Raw genomic sequence first — 22,617 nt, 5'->3', positions numbered from 1 at the left:
AAAATAGGACAAGATTCAAACACAAATTTTTCTATTCAAAGTAACATAAAGAGAGGCAGAAAACTCAAGGACTTTATGAGTCAATTTCTACCTAAAAAAACTGACAAGTAAAATGAAAGACCAGAAGATTTATAATATTCAACACGAGATTAAAATTCCCAGAAAATTTGTACACAGAATTTTTATTTTAAGATTTAAACCTGATACTATATATTAATCTTTCACTGTGTATCAAAATGTACTAAACTTTGTAGAGCATTAGACATGATTTCTTAAATATCATCTCACGTATTACCAAATAGAAAGAAGCTATGTATTTGTAGGGGGAAAATTCATAATGATACACTTAAGAAATATAAAATAATATCAGAAAGTAATGAATTTGAATTGAGTATAAAGGTCATATTTTAAAACTGTTCAGGACAAGTAGAAAGCATTCAGCTTCCTTTATGAGCAACTCACAAAGACACTGATCCTATTCCATCCCAAAAAGACAGTGAAGTTTCAGTGTACTATCTCCTGATTGTTGCTAATTCATGTCCTCCTTCCCACCTGGACTGTCTTGTGACTGTTGCCTAAATATGCAGATTGCTGATAGGAATTAGAGGTTGAGCAGCTTGTGGGTGGATGGATCAAATAGGGTGAAGTTAATACACATTTCATGAATAGCAAGCTCTTTCTCCGAGGCACATGATCCCTGATGGTCAGTAACAAAGAAGTTGGGTCTCGTGATCGAATAAAACAGCCTGAAGTTTGATTTTGGAAGTTGATCTTTTACCCTCAAGATAAAACATCAAATTTATCCTTCATCCATAAAGATCTAATATATAAAGAAAATTTCATAGAGAAGTCTTACCCCACAATTAGTACTGCTGTATGCAAAAAAGGATAGAGCTAAAAGTGTAGGCTGTCTATGGCTTCAAAGCACAGCATGATAAAATGCAAAACTAGTGGCTTCACTGAAAATGGAGACACAGTCCTTAGCACCATTCAATGTTCGTCACCATCTGGCCCCTTTCTACCGCACCTTCAATAATTTTCTAATATAAAACCTGTGGCAGTAGTTCTTAAACTTTATCACGTACAACAATCCACCTCGAGATGAAATGGTTACTATTCAAGCCAAGAACCCTCAACCTAAGCCCTGATTCTATTCAGTAGATACAGGATGGGGCTCAGAATTGTGCACATTTGAGCAGTACATCTAGATGATTCTAAGCGGGCGAGTCGCACTGGTAAAAACTATACTATGTATTCAGACATCTGCATTCCCCAAATTGTCATGCTCTCTCCCATCCCCATGCCTTCCTTCCCTGCTATTTCAGTCATTCAACTAATAGTTACTGAGCATTGATCTATGCAGACTCTTATTCTTCTTTCAAATCAATTTAAGCATGAAGTTCCCTGGTAAGGATTCCTCAGACAGCTAAATTAAATGTCCTTTTCCTCACCAGGAATCCAAGTTCAACTGTATTCCACCATTTAAATAGCCAGATTAAAATGACTCGTGCACTTGCCTGTTCCTGCACTAAACCGTGGAACTGTGCAGAGCCGAACATACATATCCAACCAGTGCTCCCTACAGAAGAAGACTGAATGGGTGAATGAATGCACGCACCTGACAGGTGGATTTCCAGATAGGAAATAACTATGCTAAGTAGCACTATGAGGCTGCATCTCCCAACTCCTTCTGCCCCGAGACAAATCCTTTTCACAGGAGATAGGATTTTTTTTTTTTTTTTTACTTCACTTTATCATGCTGACTGATAGTCCATAAATGTAGAGGTTAATTTAAGTTAATAAACATTTTCTTTTTCAAACGAAAATCTCTCCACAAGGTAAAACTGTTATCAGGTTTTTAGTATTATTGCAATACAGATGGTTTTAATCAGATTTCCTTTCTCTTCAGACTTACTTTCCTAACCCCTGTGCAAGATTTCTAGCTTTCTTTATGGGTTATTAAGTCTGCCAAATATCTTACAATGGAATTTAAAATACAAATATAGACTACATTTTTTTCTGTTGAGATTTTTGAAAATAGTCACATATGAATCATACAACTTTTTGTACTAAGTCCTAGAATTTCAAAGTTGAATAGAGGCCCACCTCGAGCCCAATTTATTTCACAGATAAGAAAAATGAAGTGCAGAAAGCTATGAGAGTTTCCAAAGGTCACACCATCTTCCCTCCTCCACTAATTTTTATAGCTTCTCTTTCAAAATGGCAAATAAATTTGATTTGGAAAGCCATGCCATATTTTTGAAAGGAAATAATTCTACCCTGATTGCCTGTATGGAAAGATTGGGCATCTAGAAATGGAGTAGTTTTCAAAATGAAGCACGACGACTTGAAGGGTAGAATTTAAATCTAGAATTAGGAAGAAATGCAAAGTTCATCGGTAATGGGCAGGGCTGCAGTCCTCAGAATTCATTAGAGACGAAATTTGAAAACTGACACTGACAGCATCAAAAACCACAGACCTACAGACAGATTCCGACTTTCCTTGCTGTTCACTTGATAGCACTAACATGCACCAACAATGGCAAAAATAAGTAGCCTAGAGAAATAGAGAAACTCGCTGTGTTCGTGGTCATATGGACCTCCCCTTAGAATTTCTTTCTATATACAGAAGATCACTTCAGTATATAATTAGCAAAGACCTCATCAGTCTGTGCCCACACAGAAACGCAAAGTATAAAAATACTGTTTCAGTACCAGTCATAGCATCACTTGGCTTTAGACGACACATTAGGGACAGATCCCACATGGGGTGTAAGTACACAGTGACTCCTGTTGCTGACTTAACAATTTGATACTCCTGTTCATGGCGTCAGTAATCTCCCTAGGCTCTAGTCATGAGTTGCCAGGGCTATGGAAGCCTTTAGAGTTCGCTGACTTTGATCTTATGTATATAAAGAGAATTGGAAATGAAAAAAAAAAAAACCTGGTGTTAAAATGGAAATGGCATAGAAAATTAATTAATTTGAAAAAAAATTATGTAGGATCTCTGTCTTTAATGTGCTGTACATTGCTATTTAATGCTATAATTAGTAATCCAATGGTAGTTTTTTCACTTTATGTTGCTATATGGGCAAAATGTTGAAATCTTTACCTAATATATACTAAACTGATCTTCTGTATACAAAGATAATTGAAAATGAATCTTTACATGAATGGAAGGGGAAAGGGAGCGGGAAAGGGGAGGGTTGCGGGCGGGAGGGAAGTTATGGGAGGGGGGAAGCCATTGTAACCCATAAGCTATACTTTGGAAATTTATATTCATTAAATAAAAGTTTAATAAAAAAAAAAGAATTTCTTTCTAAGATTGAGTTGAAGTGCTCTGTTGTTACTCCTCTGGTTCTAGTGGCTCTGCTGCTAGTGAGTTGGTCAGTTTATATAAATCCTCCAAGACTCATTTCTATTAGTTATAAAATGCAGGAAGTAATAGCACTGACCATGTAGGTTTGCAAACAGGATTAAATGAGATGAGGTATCCAAAGTGTTGAGCACAGAAGTTGACTATGGGTAAATCTCAATAAACTATGACTACCATCATCACATTATTATTAATCTCATAGAAAACAAGATGAATGCAAATAAGGAAAAAAAATTAAGTGTAAGTTCACCTCATTTGAGCGTACACATTGAGTGCAGCAATTAAGTTGCTGCTTGGGATGCCTGTTGAACAAGGGAGTGCTTTGTTCAAGTCCTGCCTCCTCCACTTCTGAACCAGGTTCCTGCTAATGTAAATCCTGGGAAGGAGCAGAAGATGGCTCAAGCACTTGAGCCCATGACACCTATGACAGAGACCTGGATGGAGTTCTAGGCTCCTGGTTTCAGTCTGGCCCCGCTCTAACTGTGGCAGGCATTCTGGAAGTAGACAGGTAGACAGAAGATCTGTCCATCTGTCCCTCCCTCTCTCCCTCTATCCTTTTGTCTCAATCTCACTCTTCTTTCTAGTAAAATGAAAATAAACAAAAATTTTAAGAATTCATTTCACCCAATTTTGAATGCCTGCACTACTCCAATTGTCTATATGCATTTATTCTTCACAACGAATCTAAGAGTCGGACATTATTTTATCCGTCTTACAGAGGAAGAAATTGAGGCTCAGAATTTATGTAACTTACCCAGGTTCATGCAGGTAGTGAATAGGTAAGATGAGCAGTCTTAGCTCCACTGTTTTAAGCTATTCCTCATAGAACAATTCTTTATACAATTCATTGTAATTTCTCAGAGTTACATTTACTTTGAGGACTAATATTTTATTGTAACAGTCTGGTCAGAGATTTTATTGTAACATGTGGTCAGAGATTCCATGAACTCAAATTGATAAACAAATATCTGGAGTATACAGGCTTGCAACAGTTCAGCCAACTATTCTCCAGCCCTTGCTCCACTGTATGCATTTGTCAAAGCACTGTAGCAAGCAGTTAAGGACTGAAGGCACAGGTACTTAGTTTAAGAGTTATAACCATTTAATATTGTCCTTTCACAATGAGCCTGGAATTATCACAAGTATACCCTTTGCTATCTTATTCTTCCCATAATTATACAATGACAACATGGAAAGAAATCTCAACTTTATTTCACAAAGAAAATGATGGTTCCAATGTTTAAATAACATGGTCTACACTTCACTGTACCATCAGTGGCAAAACCCATAGTCAAACCCAGCCCTATTATTCTACAAAGTCATGTAATATATAGGGGCTAGTGTTGTGGTACAGTGAGTTAAGTCATTCCTTACAACACCAGCATCCTATATCATTGTTCAAGTCATGGCTGCTCCGCTTCAGAACCAGCTCCTTGTTAATGTGCCTGGGAAATCTGTGGATGACGGCCCATGTGCTTGGAACTCTGCCACCCCTGTGGTAGACTAGAATGGAGTTCTTGACTCCCAGTTTCAGAGTGACCCAGGTTGTTGCAGTCTTCTGGGAAGCTAACCAGCAGATGGGCAATCTCCTTCTCCCCTCCCCTCTGCCTTTCATATATTTTTTTAAAAAAGAAGCCATGCCTGCACTTTAGAAAGCGACACACAAAGTTCATTGCAAATTGAAATATTAATCAAGACAAAAAACAGAAACAAAGGGAAGAAAACAGAACTTCTGGGTGTTTCCTAATTCATCCAGCACTTCAGGCAGTGGAACAACCTAGGCCATGTGGTCTTTTTTTTAGAATATCTTCCTATCAATCCCCATTTCCGTGTCTCTCACCAGCCCTATGAGCTGGCTTTCCCTTTTAGTCTGTTTCAGTTGCATTCTCATTCCTATTAAAGCCCATCTACCTTGCTCATCTCTTTCTATTTCACCATTTGCTCATCTAATCATCATAAAGTTTGTGAAAAACTCATATTATGAAAAAAACTGCACGGATTTCAAAATCTGGGGCACAAAAATTCTTTTAATTCCATTTTCCACAAACTTTTTAAAGTACTCTCATACTTAAGCACTCAAGAATGTAATGAAGATAAGGGGCAAGTGGTTATGACACCCATGGCTCATATCAGAGTACCTGGGTTTAATCCCCAGTTCAGCTCCCTGCTAGTGCAGACTCTGGGAGGCAGCAGGTGCTGGGTAGTGTCAATGGATCCCTGCTACCCACACGGAAGACCTGGATTGAGTTCCAGGTTCCCAGCTTCAGTCGGATCCAGCCTTGCCACTGGAGGCTTTCGAGAAGTCAACTGAAAATTTGAGCTCTCTGGTGTCTACCTTTCTGTTTCTCTCTTTGACTCTGCTTCTAGAATACATGAGCAGGATAAATAAATCTTCCAAGTGTGATGCTGTTCCAGGTTGTCTTCTGACAAAAACCTCTTGTCCCAATTTTATTAGCCAATTTGTTCCAACTGTGTCTTTTGAGAATACAGAATAGAAATGCAGGAAAATGTATTTAACATGTATCATATGTGATCTAAACAATCCAATGAGATATGTATAAAGAGTTATTTTTGGACCAGTGCCGTGGCACAGTAGGTTAATCCTCCGCCTGTGGTGCCGGCATCCCATATGGGCGCCAGTGTTAGTCCCAGCTGCTCCTCTTCCAATCCGGCTCCCTGCTGTGGCCTGGGAAAGCAGTGGAGGATGGCCCAAGTGCTTAGTCCTGTGCACCACATGGGAGACCAGGAGGAAGCTTCCTGGCTTAGGACCGGCACAGCTCCAGCCATTGCAGCCATTGGAGAGTAAACCAACAGAAGGAAGACTTTTCTGTCTCTCCCTCTTACTGTCTGTAACTCTACCTCTCAAATAAAAAAAAAAAAAGATAAAAAAATTAAAAAGTTATTTTTGAGTAGTTTTATCAAAGCAAAAGGGAAGGGAATATGAAATGAAACAGTCCATAATCAGGACATAGAATTATTTGCCAAGATGAAAAAGTACATGAAAAGTTTTAGAATCTAAAGCTACTTGTGTGTGCTATTCTTCTTAGAATCTATGTCAACAAAAAATAGCCCATGGCTAGATGAGGTCAGTTATAATTAAAAGATCTTTTATAAAGACAAGACGGAGGGCAGACAGTAGTGGATAAACACAGCTGGCTCCGTTAGCCCTTCATTTCCTCTGCAGTGTTTATCATATGGTGCAAGAAAATGACATGAAGTGTTTAGAGCCTCAGACCAAACCAACTAGGAAAATTCTAAACTCCTAATTTTCCATTCACATTGTACTAAACAGAAGACAAACATGACGAGCACTGTGCCAGTGAGGATCCTGAAAGAAATGGAAAATTAATTACCTAATTTCCTTTTCTTTCAGCAAAATAACTTTGATTTCATAGGCCAAATGTATACAAGAAACCAAAACAAGGTCTGAACAAACTTTGGGTAGCTTTGGCCATCCTAGTGGTTCTCAAAACACAACAAAAGAAATAGTCTTTTCGTAAAAGGGAACCAAATTCCCATTGTTCTTTCTAAATGTTATATACAAGGATAATATTCAGACATTGTAGCCTTATGATGTGAGAAGTTAAAGGAGTCTACATAGCCATCGTAAGAGGTTCGCAGGATGGATAAAGGCAAGACAAATTTGAGCTATGTGTTTAAGGCAGGAAAACAAAGTATTCTTATGTCCATCTAAAGAATTTAAATCTAGTTTGCCTAAGCTACTCACTTAGCAGCCAAATGCACTGGCACAAACTCAGGACACTGAGTGGTACAACAATCAAATACATGTTAAAAACTTCAACCTCTGAGAAAAACCAATACAAGGAATAAAGGTCAACTTTTAAAATAACTCTAGTCTATTTTTATGACTTCTCAAGATTTTAACATTGTCATTTTGTACTAAAATTATATTTTTCTCCCAGTGAGCCTGTTCTCAAGGAAAGAGTTTAAAATTACATGGGACTTACTCTGTTGCCCTTATTTAGATATGAATTCTATTTTGAAAATTCCTTTTACACTTTTCCAGTAAAGGTGGGGAACAGTGCTTCCCTTGCTAGAAATTTTGCAATTAACTTCAAATATACTGATTTTATGTGAATTTTTGATCCCATACCGAGCACAGGTTACAAGGTCTTACAGTAATATGTTTCAAGGCAATGTTTATTTTAATAACCAGGAAAATAGATGTGGGCATTTGGTGACGTGGTTAAGACAGCACTGGTGGTGGGAGGTGGAAGGGAGCTATGCTGAGGCTTAGCAGGTAAAGCCACCACCTGCAGAGTCCGCATCCCATATGCATGCTGGTTCCCAGCTGCTCCATTTCCGATCTAGCTCTCTGCTACGGCCTGGGAAAGCAGCAGAAGATGGCCCAAGTCCTTGAGCCCCTGTACCTGCTTCAGAGACTCGGAAGAAACTCCTGGCTCCTGGCTTTGGATAGGCTGAGCTCCAGCCTTTGCGGCCGTTTGGGGATTGAATCAGCAGATGGAAGACTCACTCTCTCTCTCTCTCTCTCTCTCTCTCTCTCTCTCTCTATATATATATATATATATAGTAATATATATATATATATTGCTCTTGCTCTTTCTCTCTCTTCCTCTGCCTCTCTATAACTCTGTCTTTTAAATAAATAAATATTTTTTAAAAAATAGATACCACTTAGGATGTCCATATCCCATGTTAATGTGCCTGAAGCCAAGTCAGCTATGGTCCCAATTCCAGCCTCATGTTGATGTATCTTCTGGGAGGCTGCAGGTGATGGCTCAAGTGATTGGGTCCCTGCTACCAGGTAGAGTGATCCAGACTGAGCTCCCAGATCCTGGCTTTGAGCTGTCCTAGCCCTGGTTTTTGTGGGCAGTGGAGAGTGAACCAGCAGATGGAAGCTCACCCCCTCACTCTCTTCCTCTGCCTTTCAAATATATAAAAATTTTAAAAATAATTAGGAAGATATCAATTTGGACTTCTTTTTTTTTTATTAAACTTTTATTTAATGAATATAAATTTCCAAAGTACAGCGTATGGGTTACAATGGCTTCCCCCTCCCAAAACTTCCCTACTTCTAATACAGGTATGATTGTATAAATTAGAATTTTTCCCTTTCTCCTGGAAAGCATCTAAAATAAATAAAGACAATAACAAAACAGGCCCTGAAGGATTCATTTTTTTGCAAAGTGTACTCTGCGGACCTGAACATTTGTATAAAAACTAAGAACAGGAAAGTGAGTCAAAGAAAGAAGTATGAAGATGCATAGAAAGTCTATCTCACAAAGTGACAGTTCTTGCTGAATGTGAGAAACATACAGAGGTGCAGTACAGCTAATGGAACAGAAAGTAATGATTATACATAGAAGTGGAAGTGAGGAGCATGCACACACAGAGTCACACAGAGGAGACCCATTAGTGGAAAGCAGGCTGTGTCCATGGAATCAAATTAGGAAGACTGGGAAAATAACCCGGCATCTTCCCAGACCCCATTCCCACAGCTCCCCAGCCTCAACACTGCCCACCATGACACACTGCTGACCCAGAGAAATGCAAGTAAGACTGAGACACGCAAGAGGAAGACAAAAGGAGGAGGTAATGCGATCTGGCCAAATTCAGGGAAGAAATACAAGAATAAAACAAAGCTATCCAATAAATGAGTCAAAAACAAAACAAAAGTAGAAGGGGCCAGAGAATACAGAAACTGCAAGAAAGAAAATACACTATAAAGGACAGAGAGCCTAAATGAGGGAACAGAAACACACACACACACACAAATAGGAAAAGAGAGTTGGGAAAGATACAGAGAAAGTGATACACATACAAGGCAGATGGAGATCTTAGATATGTATAATTTTTTTCTTTCTGGAATACAACCAGAAAAACAGAAAAAATAAAAGTAGGTAAGAATATGGTTCTCAGGACAAATGTGGGAAGAAGAAAAATAATTGTGCTAAGACAAATTCTAAAATCTAATTCAGATATAAGGGTACAAAAGCAATTCATGCAATCAAGCAAAATATGCATATGTAATTTAATAAAAACAATTATAAACAGAAAACAGAAATGTTTGGTCCCTTAACAGATGGCTGGTACCTAAGGGTATCACCAAAAAGAAGAACTAGGCCAAAATGTGTTCACAGATTTCTAACAATCCTTTAAGGAATAAGCAGTGCAAGTCTATTTCATGTTTCAGAGCATTGAGAAAAGAAAAAGTCTCAACTGTTTTTGTGAAGCAAGTGTAACATCACTGTAAAGCTGCATAATGTTTGTTATACGTATACATGTGCAGCCATTTGTGCACATACACACAGGGAGAGAAACAAATTTCCCTTAAGACAATCATACAAAAGTCCTAAACAGAACATTAGGAAACAGAATTTTACAGTATTAAAATATAAAATATCAAAGATTATTCCATATTAGAAACCTATAATACATTTCATCACAGGAGAAAAATAATATGATCATTTCTATAGTGTCTGAAAAGCATTTGATAAAATTTAACAATCTTTGATTTAAGAAAAGGTATAGGTAGGGGTGAAAACACTCAACAAAACTGGAATAAATCAATATTCTTCTAAAAAATCTATTTCTTGGGTCTGGCGCTGTAGTGTAGCGGATAAAACCACTGCCTGCAGTGCTGGCATCCCATATGGGCGCCGGTTCAAGTCCCACTGCTCCACTTCCAATCCAGCTCTCTGCTATGGTCTGGGGAAGCAGGGAAGGATGGCCCAAGTTCTTAGGTCCCTGCACCCACGTGGGAAACCAGAAAAAGCTCCAGGCTCCCAACTTCAGATTGGCTCAGCTTCAGACTCTTTGGCCACTGGGGGAGTGAACCAGCAATGGAAGACCTCTCTCTATCTCTTTTTTTTTCTCTCTCTCTGCCTCTGCCCTCTGTAACTCTGCCTATCAAATAAATCTTCAAAAACAAATAAACAAAAATCTCTTTCTTTATGTACATGAGAAAACTATTTTCAAAGTCCAGCTGACAACTGTGGAGTGATACACGAGTTTCTATTAGAGTCATGAAGATTCTAGCAGACAGGTTAGAACTATTCATATGTGTAAGGGTTGTGATTAGTATCTAGAAAAACTAAGAATCAAGTGAAAAATTGTTATAAACAATGTCAGAATTAATTAACATACATACAAAATTAATATCTAAACCATAATCTTCCATGTACACTCAACAGCGAGAATATACAACTAAAGAAAAAAATTACCAAAAGCTAGAAGAATGTTAAAATAGCAATAGCAATAAACTTAATAACTAATGTTCAAGACAAACATAAAAAAAATTATACCCGGTGCAGAATGCGAAAAAATGTTAGAACTGATTGCAGTTTATTAAAGTTTACTTGATTGTAAAGTACATGCAATATATGACGTTCTCACAGGATCAATGTTATCATGTACAATAAATGGAAAATAATGTATTATGCAAAACGGTGTCAGATGTTCAGATTCCTGAACATCATCAAGTAAAGAGCTTATGATGAGTTCCATGGGACTGAAGAAATGGAATTCAGGGTACTAGTTAATTAGCAAGACTTAGAACTCTGAAGTATAATACAGAAGAGCTTGTGTCAGGAAAAATCAAAATGATTCATTTTCCCCAGTAATGAAAACTGTCGTACATAGTTTGTCTATGCATTCTCACAGCCTAACACAAACAGCACACTACACTACAGCTTGCAGGTTTGTGCAGCACTGTCATTACATATGAAGCAGGATCATTATTGTTGCAGTTGTCTTATTATCTAATTACTTGATCATAATTCCAACATCTCTACCAAAAGCCATTATTTATCTAGCGACATTTTAAAGGATAAACAAGACCAGAGAAAATGTTTTTAGTCTTTTCTCTTCGCCAGATTGTATTTATAAAATGGTTTAGAGATGTCACTCCTTTTTGATCAATATGAAAGTATGTTCACTAGCAACAGAATTGTGATTTTAAATTTTCCTATAGCAATGAGACCTTTGTCCTTCCCTCTCATTCCCTGCCCACTGTCAGGAGAATCAAATAAAATGAACAGTAAAGCTGCCTAAACAGAATTCCAGTCATCTAGAAGGCTGTGGAAATTTGAGCTAAGTAATGTCCCCTAGACATTAAAGTTGCTGGCATGCTGAATCGGACCCCACACTAGTTCTGGCATTGTGGCTGGGCCTTGTACGGAATCTGTCCCTTGAGATTTTTGTTGAAATCCTGGTGAAGATTCACTGCCTGCCTAGATCTGTTATCTGCCAGACCCCTCAGGTAACAGCAGCCACATACTTCTGGGCAGTTTGAGATCCATGACACTTCCTAAACCCTACAACATGCTGTCGCTTATAAATATTGGGTGCAGTAGAAGCCACACCAGGATGTGAAAGCTTGCATCTATTTTGTTGTCCACAAACAGATCTGGCCAAAATGTGGTGCAAAGTTCCTTTGCTAAAGCAGTAGGGCTGCTGTGAAATGGACACAGCCATAGCTTCCTGGCCTTGGAATATGCTGACAGGAAATCTTGATGACTAAGTGTATTAGCACACATAGTTTCTATGCCTTGATAGAACTAAAATAAATAGGAAACAGCAGGAAAGAACTCTGATTTTTGCAACTCTAATCTACATAGCTGAATTCTCATTCTTTATCTCAGAGTCTCCAGTACCAAGACAGCATGGCTCACACCACCATCAGTTTGAAAAAGAGAAGCCTTTCTATGGAGGCAGAGCGAAGGATTCATGCTCCACTGAAGGGTATGTTATACTGCTAGTTGTCTACATGACCAAAAAAAAAATTGCTTCTGAATAAAAGAGGACTTTGCTCTCAGTTATGGGAATTAGGAGCCTCATGACAAAACAAGATTGGAATTACAAAATGCTTCACAAAACGTAGCGTTCCAACTATGCATTTTCCCACATAAAAAGCATTTTCAGTGACATTATGATTTTTGTTATTTGGAAGATGGAAAAAAAAACCTTGCAATCCAACCTTTTTTATGCATGCAAAATACCTCCAAGGGGCAGTGCCATATGGAGTTCAATATACAGATCCCATAGTGCTGTAGACCTGTGATGAACTCTTCTTTAACAGACACGAAGTGGTGGGGAGGTTAGTCAGAGCCTCAGCTCCCTCCTCTGTAACATGGATATAATAGAAGTGACCTCCTCTAGGGCTGCTGTGAGGATTAAATGAGATGGCACATGTAACATGCTGAGACTAGTGCCTAGGATATAGTATAAGTTAGTAAAGCCCCAACCATTTTTTAAGTTCTATAAAACATTTTTGGCTTCTCATCAAAAATCTTCAGGCAAACTACTATTATAAAATTTTCTTTATAAATATTCTACACAAAAGTCTCAATCAGGAGTGGACAAATTAGCCTAGCAGGTAAGACACCCACATCAGAATACCTGTGTTTGATTCCTGGCTCTGGACCTGACTCCAGCTTCCACCCAAAGCAGACCCTAGCAGAGGCAGTGATGGCTCAAGTAGTTGGGTCCCTGCCACTCATGTGATAGACCTGGATTATGTTCCTGGCTCCTGGCCATTGCTCTGACTCAACCCCAGTCTTTGTTGTCATTTGGGGAGTGAACGAATAAGAGGCACTCTCTCTTTCTGAATGTCTGTCTCTCCCTCTGTCTCTGTCTCTTAAATAAATTTGTTTTAAAAAAAATCCCATTTTTATTTACAGTGTTCTTTCAGGAAATGAACAAGATTTGTTTTTGTTGTGGCAATGGGTTGGGATGAGGCCTTCTTTCTCCTGGGATCCTATATTCTCTCCATGAAGTCTATATGGTAACTCCCTGATGCAAAATATAACAGTAACATCATTGATAAGATTTATATTTTAAATATGATAAAAATGTCATCAAAACTGAAATAAACCTTTATGGACATAAGATAATAGATTTATCAGAAAGATCAAGACTCCAGAGAGTTCATTTTTACTTTTTGATTTCAGAACTTGCAGCCATTAAGTCAGGTTCTATTTGCCTCTCAATCAGAAAACGTAATTGTAGCTTAGACAGCACCTTTCTTAGCTCCTCTAATAATGACTATGTCCTTTGTTCTAGACCCTGTCTAGCGCACTTGGGCCTCATTCCTTCGTAATCATAACCTCTACTCTACCTCCAATGGCTCTACTCCCAACCTGTGTGTACTGATGGTCCTCTTCCCCACTCAATGCTGTATAATTGTTCAGACCTGGTTAATGCCACTCTTAGGATCATTGGTTACTATCCTCACCCTGTCTTTTATGACCTTGTCTAAATATGATCAGAGTCGGTGAACTTGGAAGGCTTCCATAGCCTTGGCAACTCATGTCAAGAGCCTAGGGTGGTTACTGGCGCCATAAACTAGAGTGTCAATTTGTTGGGTAAAACAACAGGAGCCACTGTGCACTTGCTCCTCATGTGGGATCTCTGTCCTTAATGTGCTGTACATTTTGATTTAATGCTATAACTAGTACTCAAACAGTATGTTTCACTTTGTGTTTCTATGTGGGTGCAAACTGTTGAAATCTTTACTTAATGTATACTAAATTGATCTTCTGTATATAAAGAGAATTGAAAATGAATCTTGATGTGAATGGAATGGGAGAGGGAGCGGGAGAGGGGAGGGATGCGGGTGGGAGGGAAGTTATGGGAGGGGAAAGCCATTGTAATCCATAAGCTGTACACTGGAAATTTATATTCATTAAATAAAAGTTTAAAAAAAAAGAATACTTAAAACCCTGCCTTAAATGCTAGAAGTGGGCAGACTGAAATTTCTTCCCTCGAGCTCTGTTTAAACAGGGGAAGGAGCTATTTGCAGCAAGACTAAAAGTTTGTCTAGGAGCACTGCCACTGTCAGAGAAAGAGCCCTAATGAGCAACACCACATCCTACGGTGGCAGCTGGGTCCCTACGCATACCTACTTATTCTGAAACCATGCAAACTCACTGGAATAGGGGTCTAACTCCATGAGCAGATATGGTAAATTCACACATTTTGTTTGGTTCTTCTGTTACTAAGGAAGCACACACAGTCATTAGATTTAATGAGACTGAAATTATATGTGAGACTATCACACTTAAATTTTCATACATGTTAACTGGGTTTCCTTGTCTACTAAATAAGATTTAATACTACATACCAGCTATCTTTAGTTCAAAGAGGGTGATCTTTGGGCTATTAGTGGACAGGGAAAATATGTTAAAAGGGAGGGAGGCAGATGGCAAAAACAAACTAAGTCTACTTAACTACTTTTGCCTTTAGGCCAGCCCTGAGGTTACAAGTAAAAAAGAATCAGACAATAGGCACAAGTGACATAATCAACTAAGCTGCCCTCACATGTACAGGGAGTAAGCCTCCACAGAGGTATCTGAAGAGAGCTGGAAGGTTCTATGCACCCACCCACCCCTGCCCCCATTACTGTCCCTTCAGAGAGAGCCCAGGAGTGCTGGTAAAAATACCTGCAGTATTTTCTCCATGCATTAACTCTTCGAAAATGCCCACTCAAGTGCCAGGCATCATGGGGAGATTAAAACATGAAGACCTTGTCAATGATTATGATCATGTGAATTAGATCAAAAGAACACATATGAGCACAGCTCATATCAGTCCAACAGATAAAACAACAGTGTAAAATAACATCATTTATGGAAGGTTTTCTCCACGCCAGGTAACGCGCTTAAAGCCTTTAGATAAGGGCAGGCAGTTATGGAAGTGCTTGAAATCTATATCCTATGCTAGCTCCCAATTCCAGCTTGCTGACTAAGCAGACTCTAGGAGGCAGTGGTACAGCTCAATGAATTGGGTCCCTGTCATGCATGTGGGAAACTTGGATTGAGTTCCTGGCTCCTGGCTTTCCTCTGACACTGTCTTGGCCATTGCAGGCATATGGGGTGTGAATCAAGCAAAGGAGATTCATTCATTCGTATTTTTCTTTCTTTCTTTCTTTCTTTCTTTCTTTCTTTCTTTCTTTCTTTCTTTCTTTCTTTCTCTCTCTCTCTCTCTCTCTCTCTCTCTCTCTCTCTCTCCCCCCCACCCTCCCCCTCCTTCTCTCCCTCTGTAATTTTTTAAAAAAATAATTCACACAGTGGGTTTCACAGTAGGAACTGTTAACACCAAGTAGGGACTATCACCACCCTTGTTTCACAGATAAGGAAACATGATTATATAATCTACTTGAAATCACACAGATAGAAAGGCACAAAATAAGGATTTGCACTCAGGGTTGTGTCTCAAGACAGTATAATATTCACTACTATCCTAGAATGTTAAGATTTTTGGAAGAAGAAAATACTATTGTGTCAAAAATGATGCTCAAAGAATAAAGACCAGAAAGTAATTCAAGTCACTATTGGGCACCAAGTTTCTGAGGAAATAGAGGACTGGAAGTTAAGAATAATTGCACTGTAATGTGTAACTCCTAATTAAGAACAGGATTCAAGAAGTAAAACCAATCTATTATCTTGAGATTAGTAAGTTGAATAAAATCACAAGTAAGACTTTCAGCCTTATTCTTCTCCTGGTGGTTTCAGGCAATTAATGCCTCCCAACAGTTAAGTTCTTTTATATCTGAAATTGGAAGAAGTGAAAAGTCATTTAGATGAATACCTTAAAGGATATGTGTGAATAATGCTGAAAACTATAACATATTAACTATATCATTTATAATCTTGTGTAAATAATAACTTTCACCTTTGTTCAGTACTTGTCTGTGATTATCATGTGAGAGGGGATCTACAAAAAGTTCATGACAAATGCATATGATGTAAAAGCTATGCATGCATTTCAAAAACAAATTGCACCAAAATAAATTTATGCTTTAATTTTATTTTCTACAAACTTTTTGAAAATCCCTCATATAGTCTCCACTTTATTTATTTATTTCCTTTTATTTTTCTTTGAGAAGCAAAGAGACCAGCTGAGATCCCAACCATGGTTCACTCCCCTAATGCCAACAATGAACAGCACTGAACCAACCCTAGACTTGGAGCCAGGAATTCAATAGTGGTGGCAGGGACCCAAATATTTAAGCCATCATTTGCTGCCCTCCATAGTCTGTACTGAAAGGAAGCTAGAGTGGGGAGTTTGAACCAGGAATTAAATTCCAACATTCAGATATGAAATACATATCTTAACTACTAGGCCAAACATCTACCCCAACTATCCATGTGAAAAACTTCTTTTTAAGAAAACAAAACTTTGAATCCAAGAGATACTTTCTTCTTGACTAGCTTTGAAACAGATGCTGAACAACAACACTAGGACATGTCCTCCAGAGGCCAAAGATTTTACTTTTTCACATATTTCTTGAGAAGACTCACCTCTCAGAATTCACAACAAAGTTCTCAGCATCAATTTACATATTCATAACTCCTGGATAACTGGATAACTGACCCCATTAAGTTCAAGTCACTGGTACCCCATGAAACTTCAATGAAAACTTCTGTAGTCATTTGATGCAAATAACAAAATACTTTGCTTCTACATAATAAAAAAAGCACATTTCAACAATATAAAAATGTACAGCATTCATAGTTTTCATTTAACTGCATTAAGCTCTCTTAGTCTAGTGTATGGGTGCTTAACAGCAGGAAATGAAATGTTAGGGTGGGTGGTAGGAGACTAAGATATTGAGATGATGTATATTATGCAGGTTATTTTTTTAAGATCTATATATTCATTTGAAAAGCAGAGTTACAGAGAGCAGAGAGGGAGACAGAGAGAGGGATCCTCCATCTGCTGGTCTACTCTCCAAATGGCCAAAATCGCTGGAGCTAGGCAGATTCAACACCAAGAGACAGGAGCCTCCTCCGGGTCCCTCACGTGAATGTAGAGGACCAAGCACTTAGGCCATCCTACTCTGCCCTCACAGGTGCACTAGCAGGGAGCTGGATCAGAAGTAGAGCATCCAGGATATGAACCAAAGCCCACATGGGATGCCAGCACCATAGGCAATGGCCCCACCCACCATGCCATAGTGCAGACCCCTTACGTTTGGCTTGGTTTTGTTGTTGTTTACAATTGTATCATAAACAGTTACATTTTCTTATTCTAGCAAATTTATATTTTAGAAAGAATACTGACAGGGCTGGGCACTGTGGCATAGTAGGTAGAATAAGCCTCCACTTGTGGTGTCAGCATCCCATATAGATGCAAGCTCAGGTCCCAGCTGCTCCTCCTCCAATCCAGCTCTCTGCTATAGCCTGGGAAAGCAGTATAAGATGGTCCAAGTGCTTGGACCCCTGTACCTGTGTGGGAGACCTGGGAAAAGCTCCTGGCTCCTGGCTACAGGTCAGCTCAGCTCTGGCCATTGAAGTCACTTGAGGAGTAAACAAGGAGATGGAACACCTCTCAATCTCTCAATCTCTCTCTCTCTCCCTTTTTCAGGAACTCTACCTCTCAAATAAATAAATAAATCTTAAAGAATACTGACATGATTCTATATATAGGGGATACAGATGGTTCTACTGAGAGACAGCTGGAACTCATAAAAGTTTGGTAAAGTGGCAGGAAATAAAATTAACACAAAAAATCAATAACCTTTGTATACACAGACAACGAATGGCTGAGAAAGAACTTTTAAGATCAATCCCATTCATAAAAGCTACAAAAAATATACCTTGGAATAAATTTAACCAAGGATGTAAAAGATCTTTATGATAAAAATTCTAAAACATGAAAGGAAGAAATAGAAAAAGAAATGGAAAAAGAATCACATTCATGAATTGGAAGAATCAATATTATCAAAATGTCTACACTACTAAAAGCAATTTACAGATTCAATGCAATACCAATCAAAATACCAAGGACATTCTTCTCAGATAAGGAAAAAGCGACGCTAAAATTCATTTGGGAACACTAGAGACCCCAAATAGCTAAAGCAATCTTATGCAACAAAAACAAAGCTGGACCCATCACAATATCAGATTTCAAGACATAGTACAGGGCAGTTATCATCAAAACAGGACAGTTGTCATTAAAACTGCCACAAAAGCAGACGTGTAGACCAATGGAACAGAACAGAAACTCCAGAAATCAATCCATCCATCTATAACCAACTTATCTTTGACAAATTATCTAAACTCAATCTCTGGAGCAAGGGCAGTCTCTTCAACAAATGGTCCTGAGAAAACTGGATCTCCATGTGCAGAAGTATGAAACAAGACCCCTAGCCTACACCTTATACAAAAATCCACTCAAAATGAATCAAACACCTAAATCTATGACATAATACTATCAAATTACTAGAGAACATTTGGGAAACTCTGCAAGACACTGGCAGAAGCAAAGACTTCTTTGAAAAGACCCTAGAAGCACAGGCAATCAAAGCCAACATGACAAATGGGATTATATCAAGCTGAGGAGCTTCTTCACGGCAAAACTCAACAAAGTGAAGAGGCAATCGACAAAATTGGAGAAAATATTTGCAAACTATGCAACTTATAAAGGATTAATATCCACAATCTATAAAAAGCTCAAGAAATTCAACAACAAAATAAATAATCCAGTTAAGAAATGGGCAAAGTACTTGAATAGGCATTTTTCAAGAGAGGAAATTCCAATGGTCAACAGACTCTTGAAAAAATCCTAAGGATCACTAGCAATCACAGAAATGCAAATCAAAACCACAAGGAGGTTTCACCTCGCCTCATTCAGAATGGCTGTCATACAGAAATCAACAAAGAACAAATGCTGGTGAGGGTGTGGGGGAAAAGGCACCCTAATCCATGGTTGGTAGGAATGTAAACTGGTCCAGCCACTGTAGAAGACAGTTTAGAGATACTTTAGAAATCTGAATATAGACCTACCATATGACCCAACAATTGCATTCCTGGGAATTCACCCAAATAAAAAGAAACCAGCATATGAAAGAGTCACCTGAACCCCCTTGTTCACTGAGGCTCCATTCACAATAGCTAAGATATGGAATCAACCCAGTTGTCCATTAGCTGATGACTGGATAAGAAATTATGGTGTATATACACTATGGAGTACTACCCAGCTGTTAAAAAATGAAATCCTTTCTTTTTCGACAGAATGGATGCAACCAGGAAACTTTATACTTAGTGAAATAAGCCAGTCTCCAAAAGACAAATATCATGTTTTCTCTGATCTGGGGTAACTAATTAGTGTACCTATAATGTATTAGAGTGAAATGGACATTTTGAGACTTAATGATTGTTTACAGCCTTTGTCTCTACTGGTTTTTTTTCTTCATACTCTTTGTTGAACCATTTACTTAGTGTAGGGCTAATCTTACAAGTATCAAGTATACTGAAAATAGACCTTTGTAAAAATTAAGAATAGGAATGGGAGAGGGTGGAGGAAGAAGGTGGGAGCACAGGCAGAGGGGGGTGTAGAATGGGAAGTTATCACTATGTTCCTGAATCTGTATAAATGAAATACATCAAACTTGTATGCCTTAAATAAAATGTTTAAAAACACTGACATATAGGATATGCCTCAACTTAAGTTACTCTGCAGCATAATCACATTGAAAATATAAGGAATGATGCTTAGGGATGTTTACCTTTAATACCAAATGTGTATTGATCACATGTATACATTATGTGGAAGATATTATGAATTATAGCCAACTATGCTGTTTATCCTGTAATTAAAAAGATCTCTGAGAAGGTACCCATAAGATGTATATTCCATATATACTATAGTTTGTATGTTTAAACATTAAAGTTAATGTACAACTTTTAATATAAATCTTTTAAAGAAATTCACCAAGTATTATATCTCCACAGAAACATTTCTTCCTCACAATAAATGTCTTTGTTTTGCCATTTCACTTTATGTGAATCCAAATGATTCTACATCCTAGTGATGCTACAAACAGAAATTATTTTAAAATGCATTTTAAAGCAAAGTAGCTTACTAACAGTATTTTCTTTTTTTCCACAGTATTTTTTTTTTTTTGACAGGCAGAGTAGACAGTGAGAGAGAGAGAGAGACAGAGAAATGTCTTCCTTTTTCCGTTGGTTCACCCCCCAATGGCCGCTGTGGCCGGTGTACCACACTGATCCGAAGCCAGGAGCCAGGTGCTTCTCCTGGTCTCCCATGGCATGCAGGGCCCAAGTACTTGGGCCATCTTCCACTGCACTCCTGGGCCAGAGCAGACAGCTGGCCTGTAAGAGGGGCAACCGGAACAGAATCTGGCACCCCGACCTGGACTAGAACCCGGTGTGCCGGCACCACAGGCGGAGAATTAGCTTATTGAGCCTCAGCGCTGGCCTAAAAACTTTTTTTGCGTTGCCCCCTCTGAGGTTCGAACTCAGAACTTTCAGATTATGAGACCGATGCACTGCCTACTGTGCTAAGGAGGCAACTTACAGTAGTCTTTTGATACTTATGGCCAATACAGCCAGGGAATGCATAGCTTACATACTCATTCATTAAAAACTGATATCAGTCTCAGGAGGTCTACGATGATAATTATTTGATACCAATTTCCCCCCTAATTTTTTCTTGGACATATTAATCTCTAGTTTTGTGCTAGTTCTAGAATACAAAATAGGATAGGATGTGGTCATCAAGAGGATGTAATATTTTATGATAGAGCAACCAACCACCAGCTTCTATGCACTAGTTTTATTGACAAATAAAAACAAAGTTGCGGGTGACATTTGGCTTATTGGTTCAGACACTGCTTGGGATAACTGCATTTTGTTTGTATGCCTGGGTTCAAGTCCCCTCCTGATTCTAGCTTCCTGCTAATGTACACACTGGAAGGTAGAAGGTGATGATGCAAGCAATTGGGTCCCTGCCCCATACATGGGAAACCTGGATTGAGTTCCCAGCTCCTGGCTTCAACCTAACTGAGCCCCAGCTGTTGTAGGCATTTGGGAAGTGAACCAGGGGATGGGAGCTTTTTCTCCCTCTATCCCTCTCCCTTTCACTGTGAGTGTATGTCTTCCCAGGTAATTAAATATTATTTTTAAAAAGAATAGTTTGTTAACTGAAAAAAGTAACTGTTGAATATTTCATTTTTAAATTATTAATGTTCTCAAAAAAGCTACTTAGACACTTGGAAATAAGGTTCTTATCATAATTTCATTGTAAACATCCATTTTTCTTACTCAAACCATACCCATTTCAATCCTGTCTTCACTGCAGACTGTACATCAAATGATAAGTATGATTGGCAGGGAATCAAATCTGAGATTTTCTAGAATAAATGCCACTGTAATCCAGTTAGAGGATAGTTCAACAATTAATCATGGACAAAAGTGCACAAAGCCATCTGGCATCCTTGTTTATTCCTACAGAGTACCAGGGAAAAACCAGAAGATATTGTATGGAATTTAGGTTTGCTTAAAATACTGACTCATCCGAATTCTAAGTCCATCAGTTTTCTGCCTTTTTTCTGGCTTCACTCCTTAATCAATAATTATTTGATGATATCCTTACTGCAAACATTTGTATAGGACATTTATATACACAGCCATCTCAGTATCAGCAGGGAACTGGTTCCAGGACCCTCTGCTGACAGAAAAATTTAAGGATTCTCAAGTCCCTCACATAAAATGGCATAGTATTTCCATATAACCTGCACATATCTCCTATGTATTTTAGATCACCTCTGGATTACCTGTAATACCTAATACAAGGTAACTGCTTTACAAATAGTTGTTTCACTGTAAGGGTTAAAAAATAATAAGAAAAAAGTCAATACATGTTCCATATAACGCAATTTTTACTTTTTGGCTTTCAAATTCATTGCTAATTCATAAAGGCAGAATCCATGGATATGAAGAGACAATTCTGCTCTGCTGTCATATCAATGACATTTTATGGACTATGTGCAGAACACAAATACTTAGAATTAGATAAAAAATGATAACACATGTAGTATAACCCTTATATAATTCTGGTGTTTCATCTCCATTATACTCTGACTGCTGGGATTTCCAAAGGCAGGTTCAGTGTCTGAAGTACGCTTTCATTCGTCTGTCACCTGGCCAAACAATAGTTGTCGTTTTAGATCAGCATCAGTGTCAACGCTCTAGAAAACCTGCTGCTGACAATCTAAATCAACAATCTCAAACATCTAAGCTTTCTTTGCAAGCCTTTCTTTCCATCTTTGTACTTTACATCATGTTGACTGTCTGATTTAGTGATTACTTTGATCTATCCATATTTAATCATCAAAATAGCTCTTCAAAGTACTAGGTACTTTCACTTTTTTCCTTCTATATGTGAAGAAACTGGCTGTTCAGTCCTAAATGCTAAATCGCTAACTTTGTGCCTGGTTCACACTTATAAATGAT

The 22,617-nt window shown here is 38.3% G+C and overlaps 1 protein-coding gene and 1 non-coding gene across 3 annotated transcripts in view; both read right to left on the bottom strand.

Moving 5' to 3' along the window:
• The window catches only part of PRKG1 (protein kinase cGMP-dependent 1), a 1,351,832-nt gene that overhangs the window by 1,120,732 nt on the left and 208,483 nt on the right, over positions 1-22,617 (bottom strand). The window lies entirely within an intron of this gene.
• Positions 20,601-20,673, bottom strand: TRNAM-CAU (transfer RNA methionine (anticodon CAU)). The gene has a single exon. It is a non-coding gene; the product is annotated as a tRNA-Met (tRNA).

Source organism: Lepus europaeus, chromosome 17, assembly GCF_033115175.1.
Source record: "Lepus europaeus isolate LE1 chromosome 17, mLepTim1.pri, whole genome shotgun sequence".
Lineage (NCBI taxonomy): Eukaryota > Metazoa > Chordata > Mammalia > Lagomorpha > Leporidae > Lepus > Lepus europaeus.
This window is presented reverse-complemented; position numbering and strand designations above follow the sequence as displayed.